The sequence below is a fragment of the Cydia strobilella genome, chromosome 6 (genome assembly GCF_947568885.1).
Source record: "Cydia strobilella chromosome 6, ilCydStro3.1, whole genome shotgun sequence".
In the NCBI taxonomy this organism is placed as follows: domain Eukaryota; kingdom Metazoa; phylum Arthropoda; class Insecta; order Lepidoptera; family Tortricidae; genus Cydia; species Cydia strobilella.
Window position 1 is genome coordinate 2,139,926 of NC_086046.1, and position 15,924 is coordinate 2,155,849.

Genomic DNA, 15,924 nt, shown 5'->3' on the forward strand with positions numbered 1-15,924 from the left:
TGTATTTCTGTTGCCGTTATAACAACAAATACTAAAAACAGAATAAAATAAATATTTAAGTGGGGCTGCCATACAACTAACGTCATTTTTTGCCGTTTTTTACGTAATGGTAGGAAACCCTTCATGCGTGAGTTCGACTCGCACTTGGCCGGTTTTTATAATTTCACACGTTTAAGGTATACTTATACCAACTATAAAATAAAGCTAAAGCTTTACAGTTACACTAACAAGCTGCTGTCACGTTAAATTGACTGAGTTCAGACTAAATATGGAAGATTAATAGGCATCAATCGAAAATTAAGCGCTCCATTTATTCATTAGTTAGTTAAACGACGTCTGTCCTTTAATACCGTCATTTACAGCTTGATATATGATGCACTGTACCCGTACCACGATCACTGACAGCGTCAACACTGACATATACTAGCTAGCGTCTAATACGTAATTTTACAGGCTGCTCTCGCAACCAGGTGTTGGAACAATATTCCTCCACCTATTCGTGTTATGAAAACTAAGCGTAGTTTCAAATTTCATTTCAAAAAAATCTTTTTAGAGAAGCAAAGTGGGAATTCCTCACGGTTACCTGGTTGCTGATTACCGAATTTAGTCTTAGTAATCCTGCTTAAAAAGAAAGATTTTTCTCTAAATCACATTTGACACTACATACATGCTAACCACACTGACACTTCTATGTCACAACTATGTGCAAGCATTAAATGTCTATATAGTTTAAACTGTGTATCTAGTTATTTATTAATAATTAATTAGGTAAGTACTAACTTTCGACTATTTCATTATTTTCCACTGTTTTTTGTTGACGTGATCAGGTCCTGGCAGAAAATCAGTGCTTTTCCTAATGGGTGAAGCGTAATACTGAGCCAGAACCTTTTTGTTTTGCTGCGACGCACACAGGATTTTTATTTGTATAAAACAGTATTTTTATGTATTTTTTCCTTTATCTATTATGTAAAAATCTGTGATGGTTGGAGAGCCGGCAGTAAAGTTTCGAACCAACGTGATACCGCGATGAGATGCACAATGGTTTCCCATAAAACTGATGCTAAGTCCGAATTTGATAGTCTGCCACGGCGGAACTAGCCGAAAGTACAAAAAAAATAGCCACTTCCGGTGCGAAAAAGGGGGGGTCATTTAACCCATCTGATACTGCAATAAAAGCTATGGCATCAGTTAGAAATTTACTGGTAGATACAGAAAAGCGAAATCTGCCAGTATGATTCCTGCCGGAAGTGCTTGGCATACGCTCTCAAAGGTGACCATCAGGACCCCTAAATTAACCCATCTGATACCAGCATGAAACCAATTCCAGTCGGTAGATATGAATCTTCTCTTCAGGAATATATAAGTCTGCCAGGGCGCTTTCAGCCGAAACACCTTGACATACGAGATTATGTGGCGCAACATCCGTGGTACCCGTATAACCCGTATTTTGGAATTGTACATATTACTGACATTTCAAATACTGCAGGCTTATTAATTTATTACTCTATGCTTATATTTGTATATTATTACGTTATTAATAACACATATTTATAATAAATTAAGTTAAAATAAATTAAATAATGTGATTAATAGTTATTGAATTAGCTATATGAATCGTTTGTCTTTGTCTGTCATTTTGACTTATGTATTTGTAAGAAAAGGATAAAACATAATTTAACTAATTCAGGCTCGTAAAGTTTTACGAATAAGGGGGTATTAGTATTCATAGCTAAATCAGGCTTGTAATGCGACATAAAATGATTTTTGGTGGTTTCTTTTACGCTTGAGGCGTTTTTTCACCTATTTGGTGTATCTAATCACTATCTTATGTAGGGGAGAGAGGGGCAAGACGAGTAAGACGGGGTAGCGGCTTTATATGGCGACACGACTGACCAACCATCAGAATCCCGTTAACGCATGACGATGCGTCGCCATCATAGCAATCAGTTCGCACAGTGACCGGCTAGACAAATGGTGTCGTTAATTATTTATTTGCAAAAAAATTGTTTTTGCCATATTCCTTGTTATTTTTAGGATTCCGTACCCAAAGGGTAAAAACGGGACCCTATAACTAAGACTCCGCTTTCTGTCTGTCTGTCTGTCTGTCCGTCTGTCACCAGGCTGTATCTCATCAACCGTGATAGTTAGACAGATGAAATTTTCACAGATGATGTATTTCTGTTGCCGTTATAACAAACTAAAACTAATTGTTTATAACACCTGTATTCATTACCTGTAATGCACAATTGATGAATAAATGATTCAAAAAACATAATAAAATAAATATTTAAGTGGGGTTCCCATACAACAAACGTGACTTTTTTGCCATTTTTTGCGTAATGGTATTATGGTACGGAACCTTACGTGCGCGAGTCCGACTCGCACTTGGCCGGTTTTTGTGTTTTATTTGGTTTGCGTTTGTTTCCTTATTATCACCAGCACATATATACTGTTAATTTATTCCTATGGCCCAGCAATCACGCCAATAGCTAAGGACTTGTTTGGTTTCAAGTACGGTTTATTTTACAAAAAACTTTCGAATTTCATTAGGCACATGGGGCAAGATGGGGTACATCTTGACGGCCGTAGTTTTAAAGTGATAAACTGATGAAGAATTGCGGATTTGAATTTATTTATTCTTCAACATCAACATCAACATCAAACGTTTATTCAGCAAATAGGCCACAGGGGAACTTTTACATGTCAATTTTTACAAACAATAAAATTAACCCAACAAACAATAAAATTAACAAGGGAAGATGGGGTACATGTTAGCTGTAAACACATTTTCTGTCTCTCAGACGACTTAAGAAATAAAAGTAAAACAGTTCGTGAGAAGTTATCGGACGATGGACCCAAAAGCCAAAAATTTAAGTTTTGTTTAGGCCCTAAATATAATATTTATATGAATCATTCTTATCTTGTCCCGTAGGGGTTCCCCATCTTACCATACTTGGGGGGCAAGATGGAGAGAAGGCACTTTTGGCCATTTTAATTTATTTTTAATTTAATTATCTAACTAGAGAGTTCCTAGTAAGTGTTGATTATGAAAGACTGATTACCAAAGATAAAAATAAAAATAACAAAAACTTAAAAAAAATTGCATTTTCAGTTTTATTGGACTTGAAACATTAAGTATCCCGTCATGCCCACCTCTCCCCTACATTTCTTGACGTTGACGCAAAACTGACGTAGTTTATCATTCAGGTGTTGTTTTATAACACTACAAATTGAGATAACTAAGGTCTGTTTTTTTATTCCGTAGACTAAAATGACGTTTCATATGTAAGACATGACATTTCTTAGTACCACATGAAATGTCATTTTAGTCTACGGATTACGGAATAAAAAACAGAATATAATCTATTGGAGTCTTAGTAATAGGGTCCCGTTTTTACCCTTTGGGTACGGAACCCTAAAAATGATTTAAAATGTTCATATTTGGATTATTGGTAAAAATCGTCCTTGACGTTGAAAATCCTGTCTTTTTACACCCGTTTACAATAAGTATGTAATAATAATAATTTTGTTCATTTTGGTAAATAAAGGATATTGTAATTTGAAATTATTGTATTATTTATATATAAGGTGCTAACAAATTAGCTACAGAAATTTTACGAGATGGTTGGTACTTTACACTAGAACAATTAACTTTTAATAGAAATTAAGAAAGTTTCTCATAATTTTTTATTTATTTACCGAACAAAATAAATAAACTATAATTCTATCTAAAAAATAATCATCATGTATTTAACTGCTTGTTTGTCTTAAATGTCATTGTCAACGTGTCATTTGATTTATCAGCGTGAAGTGGCCAGTTAAGTTTTATATTTAAAAGAGGTTTCAGAATCTGTTCAATGAGGTCTCATTTAATTATCTCATTAACAGAGTTTTTTTACAAAGCAAGTTTGTTTTCCAATTTTCTCAAAATAACATCATAAAACCTATAATGTTTCATACTTACATATACTTCAGGAGCCGAGTACTATCTACTGTAAAGATATCGGTAGCTAATTTGTTAGCACCTTTATAAGGCAAACAAAGAAGTACAAAGCCGTAAGCAGGTATTAAATTAATGCCCAAATTATATTGTGTATATTAATAAATTTGAAATATATGTTATTAATGGCATAAAAATATACAAATATAAGCATTAGGTAATAAATCATAAGCCTGCAATAATTAAAATGTCTGTAATCTGTACAATTCCAAAATACGGGTTCCACGGATGTTGCTCACATAATCTCGTATGTCAAGGTGTTTCGGCTGAAAGCGCCCTGGCAGACTTATATATTCCTGAAGAGAAGGTTCATATCTACCGACTGGAATTGGTTTCGTGCTGGTATCAGATGGGTTAATTTAGGGGTCCCGATGGTCACCTTTGAGAGCGTATGCCAAGCACTTCCGGCAGGAATCATACTGGCAGATTTCGCTTTTCTGTATCTACCAGTAAATTTCTAACTGATGCCATAGCTTTTATTGCAGTATCAGATGGGTTAAATGACCCTCCCTTTTTCGCACCGGAAGTGGCTATTTTTTTTTGTACTTTCGGCTAGTTCCGCCGTGGCAGACTATCAAATTCGGACTAAGCATCAGTTTTATGGGAAACCATTGTGCATCTCATCGCGGTATCACGTTGGTTCGAAACTTTACTGCCGGCTCTTCTACCATGACTCTTATTTGTTGTTGTAATTTTTATTTTTTATTTTTTTCTGGGTTCTTCTGTGTACCTATGTCATTTTTGTATTTGAATATTTTGTGTATTGTGGCAAACAAATAAACAGTATAAAACAGTATAATTTACTTTCTATACCTACATCTCGCTCGCACTAATGTCTCAGTTAGAGCGAGATGCATTGAAAATGAGTTATAGTCCGACAAGACCACAAAATAAGCAATAGCCAGGTGGGGATGATAATAACATTAATATTCTATACAGTGTGTAAATTTTATACGGGCGACCATTTAAACGGTGGTTAGCATAGGACCTAAGAAATATATTGAGATAAATTTTGCTTATAAATACAATAAAAATTTTAACCATACAAAATAATTCGGCCCCATACAAAATAATGTATTACAACACACAAGATACGGGATACGAGCTTTTTAAAGTAACTGTCTACGCTTGTTGGCATCAGTTCAGTTCAGTTTATTTATTTATTGGTAAAAAATATTTTACTACTAGTTACTATAAATAGCTCGTATCTCGTAATGTCATGTCATCTTATGTTTCTTAATGTTTGCAGTACATTGCTGCTCGGTAAATTAAAATAATAATAATTACGGGGTCATAATTAAGTGTAATTTAAAAAACCGGCCAAGTGCGAGTCGGAGTCGCGCACGAAGGGTTCCGTACCATTACGCAAATAACGGCAAAAAAATCACGTTTGTTGTATGGGAGCCCCCCTTAAATATAAATTTTATTCTGTTTTTAGTATTTGTTGTTATAGCGGCAACAGAAATACACCATCTGTGAAAATTTCAACTGTCTAGCTATCACGGTTCATGAGATACAGCCTGGTGACAGACGGACAGACAGACGGACAGACGGACAGCGGAGTCTTAGTAATAGGGTCCCGTTTTTACCCTTTGTGTACGGAACCCTAAAAAACTTCTTAATTAATGATTAGATTAGACGGACAAATTCTATAGGTATCTGGTTTAATTTATTGCCCGTATTAGGTTTACACACTGTATATGTTCTCAAATCAAACACCCTTGTGTGTGGTGCCATTGCTAATACAAAACATTAAATTGGAAAAACGTTAAATTTTCCAACTGAACAATCATGCTTCGAAATCCTGAGATTTTCTTCAAATATTGCTCGTATTCACTGCTCCTTATCGCAACCTCCTAACTCGTTAAATCATGCGTTCTAAAATGAAACGTACACTCTTGAAAATACAGTTCACATTTTATTGGGATACAGTGAGTCGATAAGGGGATATAGGAGTATACGGTTTGAAGTAAATCGGCTACACGCTTTGAGCGTTTCGATTCTTTGAGCAAATGCAAATAAACTACGTTTACCAAATCGTAAATCAAGGCACTTTGTGCGCGGCTCCGTTGTTTAAAAATCTGAGAAGTTACTTTTTAGAGTTCCGTACCCAAAGGGTAAAAACGGGACCCTATTACTAAGACTCCGCGCTGTCCGTCTGTCCGTCTGTCTGTCCGTCTGTCTGTCAGCAGGCGGTATCTCATGAACCGTGATAGCTAGACAGTTAAAATTTTCACAGATGTATTTCTGTTGCCGCTATAACAACAAATACTAAAAGGTACGGAACCCTCGGTGGGCGAGTCCGACTCGCATTTGGCCGGTGAAAAATCTTGCAGACATGCAGACAGACAGGCCGACATGGCGAAAATATAAGGGTTCCGTTTTTGCTATTTTGGCTACGGACCCCTAAAAAGGGCGAATAATCTACTACTGAAACAGTAAGCCGATGCGATGCGGGGTGAATCAATCCTTAGATACCTATAGAAGTGTCCTAAGTGGGCGATCTCGTTGCGAACCCGAACGTCGTGGGCCCGCCGCGCCGCTTTGCTTCGCGCATAGAGTAACTTACTAGAGCGGTACTGTCATAGTAAATTTTGTAACCCCAGTAAATTCACTGCCATCTGTCGACACACTTTAAAACTAAAAATAAATATTTATAAAAATACGATAACATGTATTTAAATATGGATAAATGATTTTTTTATTTACATTAATTATTTTTATATGATTTTGACCCATGTTCTTTTACTGGTATGCGTTAAAATTATAAATAACAAACGAAACAGTCAACGCCCTCTATACGAGAGTAGGCCAAAACTAGTGGCGCCATCTGATCGAAAATCAAATTTTCGTGATTTTCGAGGCACGTTTTTTCCTTAGACTGTATCCGTCTATTATGGATTTATATCTATCTTTGCTTCGCGTTCGCGAGTTGTTCGCTAACGTAAGACCTTTGGTAAGACGCAGCGGCTTAGTTAGAATTTGAAATACATACAAACATGAATTACTACAGGTTTTCAATAAAATTAAAGGTGTTATAGCAACAAAGCACATTTCACACATTTTTGCAATGTTATGAAATATTTTAAATTCGTGTGAAGTTTGTTGCTATTTGCTTGACAATGGACACGCGCAGACCGAGCACTTATCGATGCGTATTCCGGCGCAAGTGGCTTTGCATCGCCATTATTTTGCACGAATCAGGGAGAAAGAACAACAAACGACCATAACAAAGGTTGTGATTTGTGAAAGTTATGTTAGTGACTTTTTCAAACGTCACTGGTAATCGCATGCGATTTGCAATGTGGCATTTTCAATAAACAAAAATAGCAAAATCAAAAATGCTAATATGTACAAAAAGTGTTTATGGTATATTGTACAAAAAAAATCAGTAAGGTACATATATCGTATCTGAAGGATACAATTATGGATGGTATAGAAAGGATCGCAATCTCTTATGGCAGAATTGTTGTAAAAGTGACCGCGTTAAGCTTTAAATAATAGTTCCTAATCTCTCCGGTGGCGCTAGTTAGGCTCTGGGACATGAGTATAACATGAACCATGTAAGGCAACAAATAACCCGACCAAATTACGTAGGTTGTTTTTGGTAGTATTTCGGTGTATGGTGGCGCCGCCTAATTACTGTTTTTTGATGGACACTTTTCATACATAGAGATTTGGCTCCTTTATACAGTCTCCATGGATACAATCTTGATATTTTGTGTCAAAAACAAAACAAACTATACCAACCGATAAAAAGAGGTATTTCCCGTTCGGTATATGGATATTACGTATCATTTTATGATTAATATGTACCGTATCTGCAGTACAGTTCCATAAGTCTCGTAAAATAGGTATTAAAGTAGAACTGTGTCAGTTTGTAAAATTGAAAAATTAAAAAAAAAAATTTAATGATATTATTTTCAAAATTGCTTTCTTGGGGTTGGATATGAGGATATCACGTATCATTTGTGGTATATAGTACAAAAAAGAAATCAGCCATATCGTATCTGAAGGAGCCCAAACTTGGTATGTTTCGAAAATTCTTTTTGTTTTAATTTTAAAAAAATGGCCGAAATGTAATGATGTGATATCTTTTTAGAATCGCCTCAAAAAGCCCTTTCGTACCACACACGATAGGTTTTGGATTTTTTTTTCCATACAAAAAATAGTTATTTGTTATACAAGGGAGCAAAGTTGTATTTTACCCGCGAGTGTGGAATTGAAACACGAGCAAGCGAAAGGATTCTATAGTTGAACCACGAGCGAAGCGAGTGGTTCTAAAATAGAATCCTGAACGTAGCGAGTGTTTCAACACACGAGAAGTAAAATACATTTGCACCCGTGTGTAACACAAAACTTTTCCCCTCACTATAGCGAGGAAAGTGCAACATCCACAGGCGATAGATCATCTTCATCACTGGAATAACTTATTTTTGTACGATATTATAACAGAAAACACTGGAAAATCAGATTTTTACGTGAGTCGGTGAAAAGTGTTTTTAAGTAAAAATTTTGTTGATGTTGACAATGTTGACATTTCTGTTCTGACGTATGAAATGTCAACTATGCGTTTTGAAATTGCATCGACTCAACTTGTGCGTTCAGAATTGTATTTAACATCACTATAAAAAATCTAACGTTTCTTATGGAATTTTAAGGAACTTAAAATTATTAAATAAAGCTAAATTTGGTATTTTTTATTAGATTATCATACCATTTATTTAATGATAATTAATATCGAATGAACCATTATTATAAGCGTTTCACGTTTTGTTATCTGTCAAGCTACTTAAACACGCTCCATTCAAGGTCAAATTACTTTTTCCACTAGTGGATAAAATGCGTTTTTCCCTGCTTGTTTTAAAGGATAAAAGACGGCTTTCCGAGCTAGTGAGGGGAAAATAATGTTTTACCACTCCCCCCGGGGAATTTTTTTTAGGAACTGCGGGCCATTGTTTTGACCTCTAGTATGCGTGTGCCAAACGGCTTACCTGTACATCGATTTGCGGTTTTTTAATTCGAACGGGTTACACTACAAGGATGCTGGCGGCATTTCCTCGCTGTATCGCAAGTTGTGCGAGGTGACGGCTTCCTCGCACAACTTGCGATACAGCGAGGAAATGCCGCCAGTACCAGACTCTAACGATGACATATTATCTTCTGGTATTTCATGTACAAAAAAGTTACGAATCTACTGCTTATAGTCATAAGGTTTATAACTGATAAGTTGATAACTGATTGGGATATGCTTGGCCAAGGCAGAAACTGAATATTGCAACTGATAAGCGCCTGCGTTTCACGAAAAGCAAAACAGCTGCAAGTGATATTTTGACTATTTTGCTTGTTTGCAAACTGAATGTTTGTATGTTTCTGACAAAGATAGATATGACACCGTAATAGATGGATACAGTCTAAGGAAAAAACGTGCCTCGAAAATCACGAAAATTTGATTCTCGATCAGATGGCGCCACTAGTTTTGGCCTACTCTCGTATAGAGGGCGTTGACTGTTTCGTTTGTTATTTATAATTTTAACGCATATCAGTGAAAGAACATGGGTCAAAATTATATAAAAATAATTAATGCAAATAAAAAAATCATTTATCCATGTTTAAATACATCTTATCGTATTTTTATAAATCTTCATAGAGTAGTAGGTACATAGGTAGGAAGCGCTGGTGGCCTAGCGGTAAGAGCGTGCGACTTTCAATCCGGAGGTTGCGGGTTCAAACCCCGGCTCGTACCAATGAGTTTTTCGGAACTTATGTACGAAATATCATTTGATATTCACCAGTCGCTTTTCAGTGAAGGAAAACATCGTGAGGGAACCGGACTAATCCCAATAAGGCCTAGATTCCCCTCTGGGTTGGAAGGTCAGATGGCAGTCGCTTTCGTAAAAACTAGTGCCTACGCCAATTCTCGGGATTAGTTGCCAAGCGGACCCCAGGCTCCCAGGGGCCGTGGCAAAAATGCCGGGATAACGCGAGGAAGATGATGATGAGAGTAGTAGGTACATGTGTAACGTATGTATATATGTAGATATTTATGTAAGTATATCATACAAGGTATATTTTTTGGTTTATGATTTCATAGTACATTAATTAGTATTAATTTCGTCTCATTTTGGCCCAGTGGTTCAGTGGTAGAAAGTGCCTTATAGCATTAAGTGCGCCATTTGTACTTATAATTTTATGCGCAATAATGCTTAATTAAATAAATGTATATTATTTACGATGACAGCTTTCATGTGCGTGTACTAACTATTACCCACTGATAAAGTTCACATTCACGGGCAAACTGATAACTTCTTAAACTTTAACTGGGTGAGACGGGGATAAATGTAGCATAAAATAAAAAACTTGGTATTTAAATTAAGATGGTGTTGTGGTCAAGAAATTAGATTTTTTTCCATTTCGTACATTGTCACAGTGACATAGGGAATATTACGCGAAACTGCGTAGGGGGCGCCAGGGCGCCACTACCACAATCTGAGGATCTATCGTGAAACAAGAAAATTCTTTATCTAACATCTCTGTCACTCTTGCATATTCGAGCAATACAGAGGCAGATAGCGAATTTTTGAATTCGCGTTTCCCGGTAGGTCCTCTGTAAGCAATCCGCCTTGATGCATCAATGTCATATTTTATTACCTCTGAAAACTTGTCAAAAACCTGTTAAAGGTACAGTAGGTATAAGTTACTCTATGGTTTGCTAATTAGGCTAGTGCTGCACTCTGGTGGCAGAACATTGCAGTAATATCCCCTATTACATGAGATGGGTTACTAGCGGCTTTAATATTGTGGTGACTTCCAGTCTTACTAATTTATTTGTGCTCTTGTCACTAATATTTTTGTTCATGAATGGGTGTTTTCTATGCATATAAATATGTAACAAATCGTCGTCACCTAGTACCTAAAGTACAAGTTTCTTTTATATTAAGTCCCAGCAAAATTTCAAAACAGAGACCCGACGAAAAGTGTATGCAAAAGTTTGGGGTAAATGTGATTTAATATGTGTTTAATATGGGTTTTAAAAGCTTCTTTTAGTTTGGGGCCAGGGTGATTTGTGTAAGTTTGTCCCCAAATAATAAATAAGTATTTTACTTATGCGTTGCCAACCTTTGACTGAATACTCGCTTCAAGAAAAATAAAATAGCTGATATATTGATTTCCAGTTGTAGGTACATGTATAATAAATGTACATGTAAAACAGTTTATAAGACAAATCCAAACAAAATTAATGCACAAAAAAATTTTTTTGCATTTTTCCCCTATCTCCTCTACTCAGTTGTCTTCCTCAAAACATTAATCAGAATCAGTTGGCCTCAGTTTATATTGCTGAATACTTTACTACTAAAATGAAGCTGACATTTATCTTTACAATTTTAATAATCGTTATTAGTGTGGACTGTGGACTAGTCAAACAATTCTTGGGAAAAGTAAAAGAAGATGTACATACAGTGGTAGAGGGAACTGTTAATACTATAGGAAAAGGGACACATAAAATAACAGAGGGTCTTGGCTTGTTTTTACATCGAAATGAAGGTAATACATTTTCTGGATCAAAGACGGCAGCAGCATCATCTAACCAGATTTCAAATGATGAGAAGATAGATACGAATAACAATGCAGCAACAGATAATAAACATGAAGAAAATGCCGCTGGAAATAAAAACCATGCAGAAAATTATAATCATATACCTATTATAATAGAACATACTTCAAATAATGATAACAATAAACATGTTTTCGAAAACATTCAACATACTGAGCCTACAACTGAATCAAACTATAGTAAACACCCGGCGCATGAATCTAATAGTAATAAGGAAAACATAATACATAATCAAGCTACAAAAGCTGGAACTACAACTGAGACATGGTTTAATGGTGCCGAACTAGAAAATATTTTGCCCACTATCGCCCATAATGAAACTCATTTCACTGGTAGTACTAATGAATTGGGTACTGGAGAACAAAATAAAACTGAAATAAAAGAATCAAGCAAAGCTAAATGTGATGAGAATATAAAGCCAGCAGATAATAATGATAATAAAGTTAACTTAGTATCAGACCAAATGTTTTTTAAAGACAATAAGCCGAAGCAAAATGAAAATAGCCACTACGTTTGTGCTAAAGGTGTAGTACGAACAGCAAATGGGGAGTGTCTTAAACAGATAGAGATTGATGTTAGAAGGAAAGTGAAGCCTATGGTGGCTAATGTCTTCCAAGCTGATAGCTGTGCTAGTGGTTATGCGAGAGCTTTGGATGGTTCTTGTCAGAAAACTGTAGCCAGGTAGAAGTTATGGAAAATGTAATGTGTAGTTCATACATTTCATAAAAATAATTGGATTTTCGATAATGTATACCAAAATTTTTAATATTATGAATAAGTTATTACAAATTTTGGTATACATTATCGAAAATCATCTTTACGTAAAACATCTACACATACATAGGTGCATACATACGGGTGTTCTTGTGTGTTATGTTTTTATTGTTTAGTGTAAGTTTTGAAATTGTAAATTTACTTATATTTTGGATTTGTAAGTATTTACCTACTTACTCTTATTCTAATTGTGTTGACAATCCTTATTGGAGCTATAATTTTATTTCATTAGTATTTTTATTTTGACGATCATGATAAAAATTCTTATATTTTTGACATCAATGCAAACTTATTATGTAATAATAAACACTTAATAATAAACTGTTTTATTGTCTTTCATGAAATAAATCATCTAATCTAATCTATAGGTCTTAAATAAAATAATGATAGTTCTTAAGTATTTTTATTATTCATTTATAAAATCCGATAGAAATACTTAATATTTTGCTAATATGTAAATAAGTTTATGCTAAATTGTCTCAGGTTAAAAGTATTGTGGAAATTGATTATTAATTAAACGAGATAATATGTGTCGAAGTCTAATCAAAGGTCCCACTTGGTCGCTTACCATAAGGAAGAGATTTGCTCGTATCTTTAAACGAATAACCTCTCAAAGCGTCATTATGGCAACCGACAAAGTGGGATTTTTTGCTTGGAAACGACTCATATAAATTAACTTATATAAACTAACCTATTGTTTATTATAAATAGATTGTTTGCTGCACTAGCTTTAACACATTCATTGCCAGCGACCCGCTAGGCGTGTTCTCTGTTCGTAGGCACTTTTTGCTACAAAGCGGAAAACACATGTTCGCCTACGCTCGGAAAAAAGGCAACTTTGGCATCTAAGTCACGAGTAGCCATTAAACAAGTCGAATTAGCGTGCAGGGTGTGGTACAACATCGGCAGACGTGTCATTAATCCGCTGTCAGATCACGGTCTGCTCCTGACAGTGTACAGTTAGCAGCAGAAGTGCGAATCACTTGAGTTTTTGAGCGTCAATATTTTTATGGCAGATCTTCAATCTCCTGGTTCTTGCGGAGTCTCCAGGTTCCATCCTCTCTACGTGTGGGTCCCAGGGACCGGCCCGCTATCCCTTATCGGGGTTTTATAAGGGTATTGCATAAGGCTTAACTCATACCCTTACCCTTTGCCAGACGAAACCCTTTGTTTTGGTTTTAAAAACCCTTATATAAAGCTACCACATTTGAGTAATCGGTAGCCCAAATACCCTTACAAAACCCTTATCATCCGCTCACCAACACCTTGCATATTGCTTATAAGGGTTAGCCTTATAAAGGGCTTCCCTTTTAGCATATAAGCGTGCTAATTTAAGTCGTCTACCTTGTTCATAAAGCACACATTACTTCGAATCCGAGCGATCGTCGGCGGCGACGGCGGCGTTTTTTGACTAGGCACGTATTTTCTTTCCTTTTCATACACTACCGTAGATATATACTAATCCTGTCTCTTTCACGCAAAGGGAAACCTTTATAAAAAGCGCTTAAAAATAAGGGTAACCCTTATTAAGAGCTAGCCTTATTTTTGGTTAGCTTTTCGGTAAGGGTTAGTCAAAGATAAGGGTATGAATAGGCTTGCAGTTCAAAAGGGAAAGTCTTTCAATGTGTTAGCCGTGTTTAAGTGTCACCCATTGAAAGGGTTTTATCGCGGAAAGGGTTGTCCGGTCCCTGGTGGGTCCCAATATCTTGCGCCCTAGGTACCGCTAGAGACGAAGTGCAGAAAGACCTCAGCGAACTCGGCGCCGTCGACTGGACAAAAACGGCTTTGGACAGAGTAGCATGGCGGTCTTTGGTGTCGGAGGCCAAGATCCACTTTGGGTCGTCGCGCCACAGCAGTAAGTAGTATTAACATCAATAAATATGTACATATTATTCACCATTCATAAGTGCTTGTTGCTTGGCCTACATGTATAAAGTATATTTGAAACTTGAAACTTTTCACATTACTAGATCCGATATCGGATGTCGTTTCGGATGACTCTTAGAGGAAGGTAGCTGCTAGAATTTACCCTATATCATCAAGTCCTTTTTTTGAGTTAAAATCATCTTTAGACATTTTATCAATTAATAAATAAATGCATCTTTTTATTTTACTTCTTTGTGGTCGTATCCGACTCCCGATATCTGATCGGACAATGTAAAAACGGTCTTGCATTATCACCCAGGAACACCAAAAACAAACCCACCGCTCCAATATTAGTAGATAATGTAAACGCACTTTCAATCGTTTAACGTGGTAATAAATTTAAAAATTCTAAATTATAACTGGTTTTTCAATGATAGGTTATGCTTCGGATCAAAGAAACTTTATCAATAGACTTATATTGACCGGGATATAGACCGTGATTACCTTCTGAATTGTTTATTCAAACAACAATTTAAAAGGTAATCACGGTCTATATCCCGGTCAATATAAGTCTAGTGAAACTAACCGTGAATCATCCAAAACTCTGACTTCATCAATAATGACAAAATACCAAACGTGTGTGAAAATAATTCAACTATTTAAAGCTGAGCAGGCTTTCTTTCCCGACTGTACTTACAAAGCTTACTGGATGCACATGATCAACTATCCGGAGTTACGTCGATCGTAAGGAGTTAAGACAAGTTACGGATCAAGTTGGGCAGAGTTGCCAACGTAAATATGCTGCGATAGATGAAAATTCATTATAGTAGGGGTACGAAACTCCTCGCTTCGGGCAAACTCGGCGTTCGGCTCAGCATTGCTCCGAGCAATTATTAGGGTTGTCACAACTTGACGTCCTTTTGCGTGCACGACCACAGATAAGATAATGACTTGAATTTTGACAACCCGAAATAGCCGAAAGGGACAGCATGATTCGACCCTGAACCGCTATCAAACTTCGGTTCGGTCCTTTCTGTACGGATTATAGTGAGATATGCGTCATTGTCATTGCAAGTTTATAATTATTATAACATTATTTAGAAACCAAACTTTCAAAACAGTTGACAATCCGTTGGTCACCTCTTCATAATTTAAGATTGTGAAGCAAATATCGGGGCAGTCTCAATCACCGCAAAATGTACGATTATGTGATTACTATAAGCTCCGTCAAATTCCACTTTTAATATACTACCCAGTTCAAAACTGCTAGAAAGAAGATATAAATCTCCAAGTCCGAACGAGTTAGCTTTATCGCTTGAACGATAAATCTTCGACCTTTTATCGACGCGATAAAAAGCACTTGAATTCAATTCCAACCGAACGCCATGCTGTCTGCTATTGCTATCGTCCGAACTGTTACCTTATTGCAAAAAATATAAGATCTACCAATCGTCGGATAAGACGAAAGTGGACGACCGCCCCGACAAAATCGCCTTTGCATACGAGTCCCCATTTCCCTATGATATTAACATTATTGAAAATATTTTGACACAATTTGAGGTTAGATTTTTCTCAAATTTTTAATTATTATAAGAGTTAGGAGCATTTATACTATGGAATTTGTATTTCGTTCCTCAAACGTAGTCCACGTTTATATGTACACTTACAT

General features: G+C 36.1%; 1 protein-coding gene across 1 annotated transcript in view; it reads left to right on the plus strand.

The window, feature by feature from the left end:
• Positions 1-15,924, plus strand: part of LOC134741942 (brahma-associated protein of 60 kDa) — a 389,674-nt gene that overhangs the window by 188,422 nt on the left and 185,328 nt on the right. The window lies entirely within an intron of this gene.